This window comes from Piliocolobus tephrosceles, chromosome 8 (genome assembly GCF_002776525.5).
Source record: "Piliocolobus tephrosceles isolate RC106 chromosome 8, ASM277652v3, whole genome shotgun sequence".
NCBI classification, from domain to species: domain Eukaryota; kingdom Metazoa; phylum Chordata; class Mammalia; order Primates; family Cercopithecidae; genus Piliocolobus; species Piliocolobus tephrosceles.
Genome location: NC_045441.1, coordinates 78,658,382 through 78,675,019, shown reverse-complemented (window position 1 = coordinate 78,675,019; position 16,638 = coordinate 78,658,382). Strand labels below are relative to the sequence as shown.

Genomic DNA, 16,638 nt, shown 5'->3' with positions numbered 1-16,638 from the left:
TTTATATGTGATAATAATTGCTACAGTACTTCTGCCTTTTATATTTTAGTAGAAATTAAAAGTAAACAAGACATAAACTGCTTAACATACAAACAAAATAAAAAAGCAGAATAGAAATTGAAAAATTTACAGCATAACTTAAGACTAATCATGACAATTATGACAATAAATGTAGTTGGAATACACTCTTCCATTAAAAGATAGTAACTTTTAATTTTGTTAAAAAAAACTATACCCTGCTTACATTGATAAGAAACTAAAACAAATAATGAAAAAATTAATGAATAAAAGAAAAACGAAATTTCTTCTGATACCAAATATTAATAAAATGGAAGAAGGGTTAAAAAATTAAAATCAGGTGGGCTAGAGTCTCCATATGCTAGCTAAGGCTGGGTGTTCACAAATTTTTAAAAAGTCTTCCAGTTTGTAGGCAAATATTGTGCTAGTTACATTCGTTTACATCTCTCATCATTAGTAAATTTGAACATTTTTCATATATTTTGTTAAGACTTTTTCTCTCTTTGGTATTTGCTTTCTATTTTCTTTGCATATTTTCATATTAGTTTGTCATTTTTGAAAGAATTTTAAAACATCGTGGATGCATTTTTAATAACTTATCTATTATATAGATTGTGATTTTGCCTTTTTCTTTGTAAATTTTGTTTATGAAGATTTTTTTCACACATAAAAGATTTTAGTTTTGCACTGTATGGTATTTTGCTTTTCTCCTTTGAATGGTCTGAGATATAGACTCATCTACATGTTTTTCTAATTCTTCGTAGGTCTTTTAATTGGAACTTGAAATGGGACTCACCAAGCTTCTCAGCAACAGTGTGACCTAAATGATGATTCCTTTATAAAGGCAGATTTGGCCAGGAGGAGCTTGTGGCAAATCTTCCCACAGCTTTCCTCCAACTGCTCAACAGCAAAGATATTTATGTCACTGCGAATCTCTACACCTGTGGTCAGTGATTTCATGCTGCTCATGGCTCATTTCATGCTGAGCAGCAGGAAAGGCCGCTGTGCAGCTTTCCCAGGCTGAATATGAACTCATCTTTTCTGGAGCTGTCCCACACTTTCCCTGGACTGCGGAGAAGGGCAGAAAACATGCTCTGCGGTACTATTGCTTGGACTTTTTCTTTAGGCTGCTTCACGGATAAGGTTGGGCCTGCTGCAGGTTAAGTTGGTGGGATGGAAAGCATAAGGTACTCATGTGATATGTCTCTTGGCCTACCTTGTAAACACAGAGGCCTTACACAAATGCTGTTCCAGTGGATATTATTATCAGGAATAAAGGAACTTAGTCGGCTCCTGAATAAAATATGACTTTCATGTATGCTGTTGCTTTTCAGGTTACATAGATTAAAAATCCTGTCCTCTGGCTGTAGAGTGCTGGTTTTGTTAAATTTAGACTTAGAAGGAAAATAAATATTAAAAGAATTTAAACTATCCAATGTAATTTCTGCCTCTAGATAGACAGAATCAAACAAAGTGAAGTTTGGTTAAGAAGTTGCATTTAACAGAAATTTAACGTGGTGTGTCCTCATATTAGGATTATGTTGAATTAAAAGATCCAGGTCAAACGACCTTGCCTGCTGGACTTTGATGATGCTTTGCCAAAAAATGATGGAAGTCCCATCTTTGGGGCAGCTGATGCTAGGCTAGCCAGGACCCTGAGAACATGTTTTAAAAAGACCCTATGCTGGCAAGAAGTATAGAGATTACTTCATGGGATTTCTGAATTACCAATTATTTTTGCTGGATTTTTGACACAGTATTAAAATTGTTTAAATCTAAACAAAAAATAGCTGTCAACTTCCTGAAGTTAAACTTTAGTCCTGCTACTACCACGGGATTGACCTCATATCACCCCTTTTTCATCATCTGACAAGGGTGGAGATTGGAGCAAAAGCAAGGAATCTCCTTACTACTACACTCCATGCTTGGGTTTCTCTTGGACAAAGTGAGCTTTTCTCTAGCAATGAAGCCTAATTAGGGATTAGAGTAGGGGCTAAACAAGTGAAACAGTGATAAGAAGCTCCCCTACACATATACATTTGAGCACATTCTCTCCCCTTACTAAAAAAAAAAAAAAAAACAACAACAAAAAATTACTGCTGCAAATTAACAAATTCAGAAAATTTGATATGAAAGAGAATGCCATATTCTAAGAAATTTTTTTCCCATAATCCCATAGACAATATCAATATTTTATTAATAGGATGTGAATAGCCCATTAACTCTAACAAGGTCCAGTTATCATGCAAGGTCCAGGTATCATGCTAGGTGTTTTATTATAGAGCAAATCCCTACACCCTGTATTTCCCAATAAAGTACTGGCTCACACCTGTTGTCCTGAGGTAACTATTAATAACATTCCTGTTCACTCACAAAAGTGTACCAGTTTGAATGACAATTTATATGGTTATACTATTTTTATGTGACTGATTACCCTTTATCTTAAAGAGAACTGTGACAAAGATGCTATTATTATGATCCTCATTGAGGAACTGATTTACATAAAGGGTAAATAATTTATTTAAAGCCACACAGTATTTAAGTGGCAGTAGCTGGAAGTCAAACCCAGACTGTCTGGCCTCAGAGCCTGAAATGGTGGCTTCCCAACATTTGTCCTGAAGCTGGGCCCATGAGTGAGCGTCAATTTTTTTTTTTTTTTTTTTTTTTTTTTTGAGATAGGGTGCAGTGCAGTGGTGCGATCACAGCTCACTGCAGCCTCGACCATTTTGGCTCAAGTGATCCTCCCACCTCAGCCTCCTGAGTAGCTTGGGATAACAGGCATGCATGACCACACTTGGATAATTTTTGTATTTTTTTGGTAGAGATGGGGTTTTGCCATGTTGACCAGGCTGGTCTTGAACTCCTGGGCTCAAGTGATCCACCTGCCTTGGCCTCCCAAAGTGCTGGGATTACAGGCATGAGCCACCACACCCTGCATGACTTCTAATTCAAAGGATATTATTAGATTGGAGGAGAAACTGGATGCAGACTTGGGTTCTCTTCCTCAAGATAAACTGCTATGTATGCCTTCATTCTCATCTATATCCTCCCATAGTTGGGTAAAGGAGTTATGTGAGTATATGAAGGGACAAGCTCTCAGAAGGCACCTGAGATGAAAGTGCAGAATGGAGATAGAAATTCTCTCACCTGACTCTAGCAAATTCCAAAAAACATGGGAAAAGCCCCTTGATCTCATGGTACAGACCTCTTAGAACCTGTTATCTGACTTGTGGGAACTCTACTCTTGGCAGATCTGGATTAAAGCTAGAGATTGCATACTTTAGCTGGTAGTTAGGGGTCACAAAAAACATTATGTAAATTTATAGATCGCAATCCCCTTTATAGTTTATGTTATACATAATGCTATAGATAGCACTGCAGTTTATTGATTTCTAATTTCTGAATGCAGAAAACGTTGGGGGATATATAAACAAATACATGAAAAGTACTAAGTAAATTGCATTCGAAATGTCATTTATTATCCTAACAAATTTACTTTTTTGTTACTTAAAATTTCCAATGCCTTAAAAATTAGAAGCATACTATTTAATTTGAATAATTTTTGTAGGTGGCTTTGTCCATTAAAACCACATTTGTACTAATACTCATTCAACAAAGAATTTGAAGTAGGCCATACTTAATTTGCTCCTCTGTTTTATGGACAGGAAAGCAGAGATATGGGTGATCTACTAGAAGTCCACACAGGTCCACCATGTGGAGTTTGAATTAGAATGCAGGTGATCCCAGCTCAATCACAGCAATAGATAATCCCATGCAATTATGTTTCCTCACACTTGGAAAGTGACACCGGAGTATTCAAAGCAAGTAATTGGTCCCAGTAACTTAATGGGCTGTTTCTGAATCCACTTGACCTCGCTATCATGGACTTTCAGGTGTGCCATCTCATCAAAGTCCTCAGAACATTGTACGGGGGATAGTTTGCCCCTAAAAAAGGAGCTTATGGGACTGTCCTGATTGCTTAAGCATGAGAACAGATGTTTATTTCAAGGCCACACTCCTCATGCTTCAGAACATTGCTTCCCTGAGACTTCCCTAAGACAGTGGTTTTCAAATGGGTATACACATAACCCTGTCTATGGAAATTCTTTCTAAGGGGGAGGGCATATGAGTAGTTTTGAGTGTCAGTTATTGGGTTCTAAAATCTCTGTATATTATCTTTCCTAAGACTGATCTGTCTTACAACTTGTCTGAGGTATGAGGAGCTCTCTTTTCTCTAACTCCTGTTCATGAACACCCTTCTCCCACTTTACAAAAGAACAAACAAAACACAAAAGCCCACCTCTCACTCATCTTGGATAGAGCATCTTTTGGGGATATAAAGAACATCTTGGCTCCAAACACTAGGGCTTGTTGGCAAAGTGAATGACTCTAATGACTGGTTAACAAAGCTTTTTGCAAGTCTGGTGGTTTCCAGTTCTTTGCTTTCAACAAAATTACAGGAGGATCTAAATAAGCTGTTAAGCTGAAAAACGATTACACATAATTCTTAATGATCAATCATTATGTGATTTTTGACATATAACTAGAGAGAAATTTATAGAACCAAGGGAAATAGCTATAATAAAACTCCAATTTCACTTACTTTTAATATTAATATGTTTTTCAGCACTGAGGTCAGAAAAAACAAAATTATGAATAGAAGTGAGGGTAATATTTGTGTACTTCTAGCAAAATATAATTTTTGAGCATGAATACATGAACTAGTTAAAATAAAGAAAAACAGGAAAAGAAAAAACCCAAAACAAAATACTTCATTGATCTCATTAAGAGAAGCATTTGTAAAAAAGTTTTACTTTAAATACTTAGGAATTATTAGAATTCATAATGTAGTTGTCTTGGCCAATTGTGAGTTGATAATATTTGTAATACTTCAATCCAGAAGAATTGTGTGTGTGTGTGTGTGTGTGTGTTTATGAATTTAAAGTTTTATTCCTTGGGACTTTTATTAAGGTTTAAATTTTCATACAGTTTTGTTTTCTTTTTTTTCCCTGAGAATTGTAATGCTGTGATTATAAAAATTTTCAAGGAAAAAGGTATTATGTTGGATTTAAGTTATTTCTTTATTTTTAGGAAGGGAAATGGAAATACAGTTACAGCATATGACAAAAAAGATATAGAATTTCTAACTGTTAAGTTTCTGCCAATTATTCAAAGAAGGATGTCTAGTTGATCATTTAGCTTTTTCTGACTTCATGTTCTCATATTTACAGTGGAGGGGTTGGATAATCACCATTTATTATTTTAGCTGCTGAACTCTTTATTCAGATGGAATCTTAAAATCTGAATGACGAGAAAGTATTCTTAGACCTGTTTTTTTTTTTTTTTTTAATAACTAAGGGCAACAACATATTTTTCAAATGATTATCTTAGTTCTCAAGTTTATTCCCTTTTCTCAACTAGGGAAGGTAGAGAGAAAAAAAGGGATATCTGATAGAAAAGGGAGAATGAGGTCCTCTCAACTACTGAATTTTCCAGTTTCCTGAGCATTCTGAATTTGTAAACCATTTAAAATACTCAACTTCGGAAGTTGGTGTTAAATAACATGAAGACAATTGCCCTGGAGACTAAGAGATGAAGTTAATCATGATTTTCCATAGAAAGTTTCCCAGGAGAATAATTTTAGGTTAGGATTTGTGGTTAAGGTATCAAAAATGAAAACATCAAATTAAAAACATTGAGACCTTGATTTTAAAATTCATTCAAGCAATCCAACTAGATAAGCCTCCTCTATTAGGGGTTAAGGCTTGACGAAGACCTTATTAAATAAAGGTAATGGAAAATGCAAAGCCAATGGGGCAGCTGTGTGTCTTTGTAACCTAACTGAAACGTAAACACCGTGAACAGTGTTAAAACATTACCATGATAAGTGCATTCAAGAGATGCTAAGAATGATGGTTTCCAGCTGCATCCATGTCCCTAAAAAGGATGCAAACTCATCCTTTTTTATGGCTGCATAATATTCCATGGTGTATATGTGCCACATTTTCTTAATCCAGTCTGTCACAGATGGACATTGGGGTTGATTCCAAGACTTTGCTATTGTGAATAGTGCCGCAATAAACATACGTGTGCATGTGACTTTATAGCAGCATGATTTATAATCCTTTGGGTATATACCCAGTAATGGGATGGCTGGGTCATATGGTACATCTAGATCTAGATCCTTGAGGAATCGCCATACTGTTTTCCATAATGGTTGAACTAGTTTACAATCCCACCAACAGTGTAAAAGTGTTCCTATTTCTCCATATCCTCTCCAACACCTGTTGTTTCCTGACTTTTTAATGATTGCCATTCTAACTGGTGTGAGATGGTATCTCATTGTGGTTTTGATTTGCATTTCTCTGATGGCCAGTGATGATGAGCATTTTTTCATGTGTCTGTTGGCTGTATGAATGTCTTCTTTTGAGAAATGTCTGTTCATATCCTTTGCTCACTTTTTGATGGGATATAAATGATGAATTGATGGGTGCTGAGGAGTTGATGGGTGCAGCACACCAACATGGCACAAGTATACATATGTAACAAACCTGCACGTTATGCACATGTACCCTAGAACTTAAAGTATAATTAAAAAAAAAAAAAAAAAAAAAAAGAGAGATGCTATCCAGGAGCTAACCCATCCAAAATGACCGCATGCTGCCGATAGAGTAGTGCTTTAAACAGCACAAATAGGCAATTCGGTTTTAATCACAAAAAATCTCATCTTCTGAAGAGATCAGACTGGCAATATAATTAAATGCAATAATTTGCTTCAGAACATAAATGACAGAGTTCATCATTTGTTGCACCTTAACTAAATACAACAATATGTCAAAATATGAGGTGGAATCATTTTTTATTTAGAATAGAATATTTAATCAGTTTTATTTTTAAAAATAATGACTTGGTTAGATGGCATTTACTACATATTCAATGTATATCTTTTTGTTTTCCCTTTAAAGAAAAATTAGTGAAGAAAATTGTCAATTTAGGCCGGGCATGGTGGCTGATGCCTGTAATCCCAGCAAGTTGGGAGGCTGAGGCAGGTAAATCACCTGAGGTCAGGAGTTCCAGACCAGCCTGGTCAACATGGTGAAACCCCGCCTCTACTAAAAATACAAAAAATTAGCCAGGCGTGGTGGCACATGCCTGTAATCCCAGCTACTCAGGAGGCTGAGGCAGGACAATCGCTTGAACCTGGGAAGTGGAGGTTGCAGTGAGCAGAGATCATGCCATTGCACTTCAGCCTGGGCAACAAGAGTAAAACTCTGTCCCAGGGGGAAAAAAAAAGGGAAAGAAAATTGTCTTGTCAATTTGGTCAATGTTGGCCGCTTTAGTATTTTTAGAATTCACAATAATTATAACCAAGCATTTCCATTTGGGCGAAACACACACACACACACACACACGAGAGAGAGAGAGAGTTTTGTGACCATTGCTAAAGGGTATCGGACAAGAACAATATCTGAATGCAATGACAAAACACCTACTTGATATATTCAAATAACTAAAATGCATTGATATTTTTGTCTGAATCATCTGCATAATTTGTACATGTGACCTTCTTGTTGTTTATTTAGCTACTACTATGGTTCAACTGCAAATAGTGCACCTGTGATACCAGCTTCTAGCAATGCAACACAGATATTCTCGTTTCTGCAAATTTTCACTTCCAAGAAGTTTACTGAAAACATCTGTAATATTTAAAGGTATATTTTAAATTTATATGTGCTTCTACTTATCTCTGAGGAAGAAAAAATAATTAGACATGTATAATTTAAATATTTGAAGGAAGAAGCCATTATGAATGAGTCAAAATTAGCAAACCAACACAAAACAAGATATAAAAGCTTGCAAATTACTTAATTTCAAAATATATTTCTACAAATGGAGTAAATATGCTGAGTGTATGTGAAAACACCATGTATAAAAGCATATCCGTCCTGAGATTTTCAAACAAGTTAAAGAAAATTCTTTTTAAAAAAGGCAAAAAGCCATTAACAGAGTGTTAACACTGCGCCACCTAATGGAGGACTTGTCAACTCCTAAGAAATGCGCTCAAGAACTTGAAATGCGTACTTCATCAGTGAAGGTTCTAAGAGCCTTTGTTAGGGATGAAGCTCTGGATGTACGCAGGTAAAACTTTTCCAACTCATTTGACAAGCGATGCCCCTATTTATTACTGAGGGCTTTTTGCTTACATTATTCACATGCTCATTATCAATTCTTAAATGTTCAAACAACCATAACAACAACTTCTTCATGGGTTTTTTAGTGCCAGTTGTTTTCGGTTCCATTTCCACAAATACGGTAATAACTTTATTTGTAGGCACTAGGTCAAAAGTGACAGCAAAAGTAAAGAGGAGTTTGGTAAAATTTTGTAGGAGCTTCTGGTCTACCACCCTCTGACCCTTTGGGAAACAAATTTGAGAACCACCCTTTGTGGGGAGCATCTCCTGCATGGAGAGGATGGAAGGTGCCAGTGACCTCTACTGTCAGCAAAGGTATCTGTAGTTTTGGACTGTAGGAGTCAAATTCTGCAGTATTTTGCTTTATTTTACAGATCTCACAAATGTGAAATTATATCCTGATGATATAGTGTGTTAAGCCCATCTAAGTAGAGATTTCATATTTTGGTAAATATGATTGAGATAAATTTTCAATATAGATGACACAACTTAAGAAAAAGGTCTGTCAGCAGTGAAATAGATAACCATAATAAAAAGAACAGGACATTATATTGAAATATTTACCCTGAAATCAAAGAATGTCAAAGTGGCAAAGAATGTGCAGAGCATGTCGACCTCGTGGCTATAAAGATGTACACTAAAACTCAGGAAGTGAAGGGATAGAAATAGTTTAATGCAGAGAAAAGCTTGAGTCATCACATTCTAGCGTTGCCATTTATCAGCTGAGTGATCTTGGGCATTGTTAACTAGCCCCTAAGACTAAATTTTCTCATCTGTACAAGGTAAATGGGTTACCTAACTTACAAAGTGGCTATGAAAATTAAATAAGGTAAAATGCCCAGCTCAAGTTCTCAAAGCCAAACAGTTGCTCAGTAAATATTATGAGCTTAGCAAAGTCACAAAACCTGTTGGCAGAGCTGGAGATGGAACTCGGGTGTCCTGATAGTTTATGTGATGCCCTTTCCCAGGCCACACTGTTTCAGGTCTTACGTTAAGTCATTTAAAGCTAAGATTCAGCTTCACTGGTATACAAATGAATGGGCCTACGAATATGATTTCAACTAAAACTAAGATCAAAGACTGATCTTTGTGAACCCATTGATTGGCTATATTTTATTCAGCACCGTCTTTACAAAGCCACTTTCATGGCCAGGAGTATGATTGAATCACGTTTGATATAAAACCTTTACATTAAACCACATCTCTGTAATTATTCCTCTTTGGCCATTTCCAATGTTCTCTAGAGGATATAAATAGACGCCTAATTTCTTTGATAATTAGCATTATCTCCAAACATGAGTATAGCACATTAATAGATTGTTGTATTAAAGATAATTTGTGAATCTCAAATAACAAGAAATTGACAGAGCTCATAGGAAGAAATGCTCAAGTAGAGTTCTCCTCTTCCCTATGTAGCAGTTCTTCCCAGTAAAAAGGGGATTTATTTTGTCCAGATGAACATGGTGGACCATATTCAGTGTCGCACATGTCACAACTTTTGGGGAAGACCCAAGAAATTCTTCCTCACTGGATGAGATAAACATAGCACTTGTTTCTATGGCAATGGTAAAACAACAACGTATCCATCTGTCTGGCTACATAATGGACACCTGAACTCACACCTTCTCCTTTCGAAATACATCATGTTATTTAGAGGGAAAAAGTTTTCAAATAAAATGAGCTTTTATTCAATTATGGGCTATTTACAAAATCTGCTATCTCCCTTCTCATCAAATTTCACCCATGGTGGAGATATTTCACTGACAAGATGTAGATTTTCATCCTGTGGAAGACAGTGTAGATTGGTTTGTGTTGCTCCACCAAAGGTGCGAACCAGAGGGAGGGAGATTTTGGTTCAATATGTCAAAGAGTTTCCAGAGCTGCTCAACAAGGGAAGAGCCGGGAGATCCTGAGGAGTACAGGGTATTAAGGATAGGATCCTTTAACAGACGGAAGTTTGGTCCAGATAATGAGCAAGATCCCTTGTTACATGAGCATTCTGTGGTGCTAGGTTTACAAAATGCATGCCGAAGAAAGATGTTAATGAAAACTTACCCTTTTTTTTTTTTTTTTTGGCACAACAAACTTTGGAGGCAGATTAATACAAGTGGTAAAGACACAGAGTGCTGACAGATTTCCTGACAGCTCTGTCAATAAGCTCTGCTCATTATTAACTGTATCACTTGGGCAAGCTACTGATGTTTTCTGTGCCTCAATGTCCTCATTTGGAAAATGGGGCTAATAACAGCATATATTTATAGTGTTTATTATGATGATTCCATGAGTTAGTACATTTGAAGTGCTTTGAGAAGCACTTGGTTCAGACTGATCTTCTGTACTCTTCCACCAAATGTTAGTGTCTTCTCCCTCTCCACAAATTTATATCGTATTTGAGTATACAAGAGGATGTCTGCGTGATCAAAAAGCAAGCAGGGATGGTAACTACATGATACAAATCCTATCACATCCCACTCTATTGCCATGATAGATATTGTCTTCTAACATTCCACTAAATCCCACTGCACTTAGATGTGACCTCAGCATCCTTCTCAAAGCAGAGATCTAGAGTAGACAATGAAAAGAAACCTACTTGTCATTTCTGCTTTTGTAAGTTTGTTTAAGAAATTTGGATTTAAACTTTAACTGTTAAACTTGTCAGGGTCAGAGATTAAACCTTCCATTGCTATATGTACTCCACTTTTTGCTTTACTGTGACATTTCACATGGGTTTGTCAAATTACTACAAGACTGCTTTTGCCTGTTTATTTTTTTATATGAGAAGTTGTTATGAAAATTAGTGTATAAAATATGCTTTATTGGAAACATCATTTCTATTACAAGTCATGTGTTAGACAATATATTTATTTCTCATGAAATTCTATTTCCTAGAGTTTGGCAAGTAAGGTTTTCAACACTTGCTAGAATATATGTGTTTCTATCCCTTATAGAATAAGAATCATCTTACATATGCAAACTTTCCTTGAAGAAAGGAAAGAGATCAAAGAAGATAGAAGCTAGACAGCATGAGTGACTTCAATGATTAACACTCAATGATTAACACCTCAATGATTAACACCTCAAAGTTAACACTGTCATAATTCATTTCCAACAAGGGATTTATATGATCACAACCCTTTCTGGTTGTGAGAACAAGGTAACTAAACCTATGGAAGGGAGGGATGGGAAAGGACTATAGCAATACAGAGTCCAGCAATAGCACACTAGGAAGAGCAGAAAGTTTAAGAGCCATTAGCAGGCATATTTCCAGTTTAATCTAAGCACTATGTTCCAAAGGGAAGTCCCATTTTCCAGGATAGGATAAATGCAGAATTCTGAGGGCAAAGATGATAGATGTTCAAATTGCCAGGCCATGTAGATATTATATGTACATGTCATTTTAGAAAGTACACAATATCATTATTTGAGCACTTATTCTGCACTAATCATGTGCTGAGAACCTTACTCATTCAGTCTTTATTGACACAGTAACTCTGAGAGCTAGGATCATCCCTATTGATTATGTGAGAAAATTGAAGCATGAGAAAATTAAATTGTTTTTTTTGTAGGCCATATTGGCAGTAACTAGCAAGACCAAGACTTGATCTTAGAATCTCTGACTCCAGAGTCTGTGTACTGAACTGCTACACTGAGGGGGGACTGGCAGTGCTGGTTACAGGGAATTGTCAGGTTCCATCTCCCTTGGGCTTGAGGGCTGCTGGGAACTTCTGCGTAGGCAGGTCCCAGCCAGATGACAGGGAATGTCAAACAGACATACTACTCATGTGTCAGTCCTCTGCACAGCACTGGAGAACTCCTTGGATGAATAAAAGGAGGTCAGGGTTTGATAGCTGAAAGGGGATTTTTATCTGATCATGCTTCAGCAATGCCCTATCATTTCTGTGCTTGAAACAGTGTGGGTACAGTTAATGCAGAGTCCTGAGGGACTATGGGTATGCTAGAAAAGGGCTGACTTATTACTCTCAAACTAGCTATAGGGAAGAAATAACAAGCCTGCATACTCCTGGGGTCATCTGGAATAGACAGGAAAGGACTAGGGTTAGCAGCCCAAATAAATTTGATAGTGGTTTAAACTGCAAAAAGTCACTTATGGAGAAGGAAACAAAACAAAACAAAAAAAACCTAAGCATTTTGAATGATGTCTACCTTCCAGTTGTTTTGAAAGGATTTACCCTTTCAAACATTTATCAAATGGGAAACATTGAATTCCAAACTTGGTAAATAGTTTATTGGTACAGTCCAGTAATTATTCAAAGTGGCATAGATTAGGCACAGCACTGAGTTTATGATATGTTTATTAAAACAGGTAGAAACATAAAGCTAACATATAATCTGAAATCATATTTTTAAAAACAGGTCTTAATAAACAAGAACTTGATAGGAAGGAAACTATACTTGGGCTAATCAGTGGACAGATATTTATTGCATTTATGAATGAACAAGTTTTTCTGTTCTATTTTTATTTAATGAAAACATTCATGTTCACTGAGGTCTTTTAGAACAACAATGAGAAGAGTAAAACTATTCTGTAATTCTGAGGTGACTCAAATAGCAATTTCTTGGGACAGATACTTCACACTGTATGGCTTCCCTTAACCAAACACTGCATCCTTCAAAGAGTTCCTAAATGAACATGGCCATGGAATTATTTCTGAATCCATTAAGGTTATCCTTAAGTCATCAAGATACTTGGGGATACTTGAATTTTTTTCCCCGGGGCAAGTGTTTGCTTTAAAACAGTAGAGCAGGGATGCAGAAATAAAACAAATGGAATTTGGATGGACCTTATTGTCAGTGGCCTGCCTGATATTGGCATGAAAGCAAAATCTGACACTAAAGGGCACTGATACTCTTGAGTCAGATATAAGTGAGAAGTATTTCTTCCAATATTCTGAGATCCTGTTCAAGAACAACTGGTCTACAGTGTTTGAGTTCAAATGTCTTTAAATGTCTTTCACTTTTTCATTAAAATATGCTTTAAAATATTTTCCATTATATACTTTTTTCTGATTACCTTTAACAAAATATGTATTTTAAATTATGAAATCTAAATTGGAGATAACTTTTGTTTTATAATTTATTTTATGTGTAAAAGTTTTCCCTCATACCCATTCTACATCTCCCACATAACTCCTCAGAAGTAGAAACAGTTAACAATTTGAGGTTTACCATTCTAGATATTTTTCTGTACACATAGGCATGTGTAGAATGTATAATTTTATACAACAGGTTCTTTTTTTGTCTCTCTTTCTATGTTGTCCTGAAACTTTCTTTTTACTTATATATGATGACCATATTTTCATGTCAGTACATATAGATCTGCCTCATTCTTTTAAAAGAGGTGTATGACATAATACATTTGAGTATTTCCCTATTGATTGGCATTTAGGCAATATCCATCTTTGAAATACTGCAAATGATACTGCAAAGAACATTCTAGATGCACCTAAAGATAAGTACAGAAAGGCTCGCATTTCTGTAGGGTAGAAAATATATAGAAATGCTGGGCCGAAGCATTTAAGACTTGTAATTTTCACAAGCAATACTAAATTTTCTACTTCTCTTTGATTATTAGTGAGGCTAAATGTCTTATCATAACTACCTTGGCCATTCGGTTCATCTTCCATGACTTCCTACTTTTTGTCCTTCTTATTTTGAATTTATAGAAACTCTTTTTACCTCTGTGTTTAATAACTTTGAATCAGAGAGATCCGAATTTGAATCCCAGTTATGCCTCTTTCTTGCTAGATGATTGGCACTTTACCAAATGTCTCTAATTCTCAGACTGCTTATGTATAAAATGAGGATAATAAGAGTACACATCTGATAGTTTTTATCTCTTTAAAAAAGTTTAAAATTGACAAATTAATATTATATATATATTTATGGTATGCAACTTTATGTCTTGATATATGTATACATTGTGGAATGGCCAAATCAAGCTAACTAACATATGCAAGAAAAAATGGTAGTTTTTTTCTTAAGTCTTAAAAATAACACGGTGATTGTAAATTTTTAGAATGGTACTTGGTACAGAATATGTGTTCAATGAATATTATTTGTTCTATACATTGTGAATACTTTTTCCACGCTGTTAGTTGGTGTATTACTATTTTCAGAAATTATCACCATATAGAAATTTTATATTTAGATATCGTCAGGTCTTTCATTCTCTCTTTATCTTTTGGCTTTTGGGTTTTGTGTTATGTTTATGATTATAACACCTAGATTATAACAAATATATCATCTTGTATTTCTCCTAGTATATCAATATTTGTTTCTGAGTATGATAGAAGGTAGATATCTGTTTTGAATTTTCTGTCATTTTGCCACTGATTTAAAATGCCAATGTTATCATATACTAAATTCTGATATGTTCCTAGACTCTTTATTTTGTTTCCTTAATCTATTTATCTGTTTCTGTGTCAGTACTGTAGCACTTTAGCTATCTCAGCTTCATGGCATGTTTTGACCCTTGAAAAAGCAAGACCCTAACTCCTTTTAATCTTTTAGTTATATTTGTTTATTTGCTTATTACCTAGTTTGTGCTTTAGAGGCTTTCAGGGAAATGTCACCTTGTCTTTATTATAATTGCCTAAAATAATACTTAGCTCAGACTAGGCACTCAATTTAGGTGAGCTGAATAAACAAACTTATATCTCATAGTCTTTTTTAACACCTATTTTTTTGCTGTTTCTTAAAAATTCTTATTGATGAAATTAATCACGAATACAGAAAACAATATAAAACAAAAATATAAATACCCTTCTACCTACTGCCCTGTATCCAATTTTCAGAAAGAAATACAACAATTCTTGTGCTTTATAAAATTATTTTTCCAGTAGTAGTAGCTTTCAAAGCAGTCATATTGGTAGAATCTTTATTTCTTTGTATACCATGGTTTGATAATGTTTATCTATTTATACTATTTAAAATGACATTATTTACTCTGCTATTTGTTTTAGAAAGAAAAAATATTTCCTGGAACTTTCACCTTTAGTGAGTTAGAAGAATGCCATTTGAAGAAAATAGAGCTTTATTATTTCTCTGTATCTCTCAAAGAATCAGTAGAGATGTTGAGAGGAAAATGGTAGGTTTCACATGTCTTGTTGTTCTTGATAGTTGTTTAAATAAAGACTCTTTTTATTGTATTTATCATCATTTAACTGGAATGAAAAAAGCAACTTTTTTCCCCCTGATTTACACAGTTCTTTCTCATATAAATTTGGAATATTGGAAAGAAATTACTGGAAGAAAAGAAAATATTAGAAACATGAGTAGTGATGAAGCAAAGAATTTGAAATGCTTCACTCAAAACCCCTTGAACTGTGGAAAGGATGAGGAAGAGAGTATGTCAAATGAAATCCCTAGGAGGGAATGTGAGTTTGATAGCTTGACCAACAGCATCAAAATGACCTGAGAACTTACTAGAAATGCAAATCCTTGGGCCTCACCTAAGACTGAATCAGAAACTCTGGGAGTGGAGCCAGCAATCTGTTTTGATAAGCTCTTCGGGTGATTCCATTGCTGATTAAAGTGAGAAAACCACCACTTGAGTGCAGCAAGGAGAGCAGTGTGCTGGGATGACATGGAAGGTTTAAAAATCTGTCAAATAACAAAAAATCCTTGTCCCTGTCATCAACTTCCATGTCATGAGGATAAAAGGGAAGTGGGAAAAATTATTTGAGAAAATATGGTAAGACTGGCAGCAAATTGTACCTTTAAAAATTAGTAGGCACATTAGGCAAGCTTCTATCACACCTCTTTCTTACCCAGATTCATGCACAGAAACCAGGCTGTCCAAAGGACAGCCCTGCTTAATTAGATACTGAGGAACCAAAACTTTTCCATTCCCTCCCGTCAGTCCCTGAGATGCAACAAATCAGTTTACATGATTGCTGTTCAGCAGAACCAGGCCAATCTGGTTTTCTACAGCTTGCCTATTAAAAAGTGCCTTTCACACCCTCCTGGGTTATGTACAAAGACCTTTGCCCTTTTGTAGCTTAGCAGAATGATTTATTTGTGTCATTAGTCAATCTCTTATTTCATCCAAAATATTTCCATTACCTGAAATAAACCTGCAGTCCCAATGATGAAAGCTGTGTCTCTCCTCACTTTTAACAGTAGTGTTAAGTTGCTGGCAAGATACTCAGGTATTTAAAACTTTTTTTTTTTTTTAAATATTTCTACTCATTACTTTTAATGGAGCAAAGCTAATCTTTGAGGAAATATTTCGGTCTTTGACTGTAAATATTTTCAAGCCATTTTCATAAATTGGGGGCAGCAAAAGAGATTCTCAAACATTATCTCCCACCCACTCTCTTATACTTCTCACTGGTATTCCAGTCTCTTATAACTCAACTTTCCTTTGGAGATCGGGGCTCTGTTATCCTTTCTGTCTGGTGGCTGA

General features: G+C 35.5%; 1 protein-coding gene across 2 annotated transcripts in view; it reads right to left on the bottom strand.

The window, feature by feature from the left end:
* Positions 1-16,638, bottom strand: part of CALCR (calcitonin receptor) — a 152,080-nt gene that overhangs the window by 121,252 nt on the left and 14,190 nt on the right. The window contains exon 1 of one of the 2 annotated variants that reach the window (XM_023226694.2): positions 16,296-16,586. The exons of the other annotated variant lie outside the window; for it this stretch is intronic. The gene's annotated coding sequence lies outside the window, so the exon portion shown is untranslated. Of the gene's footprint in view, positions 1-16,295; positions 16,587-16,638 lie in introns of those variants that run through there. 2 annotated transcript variants of the gene reach the window in all.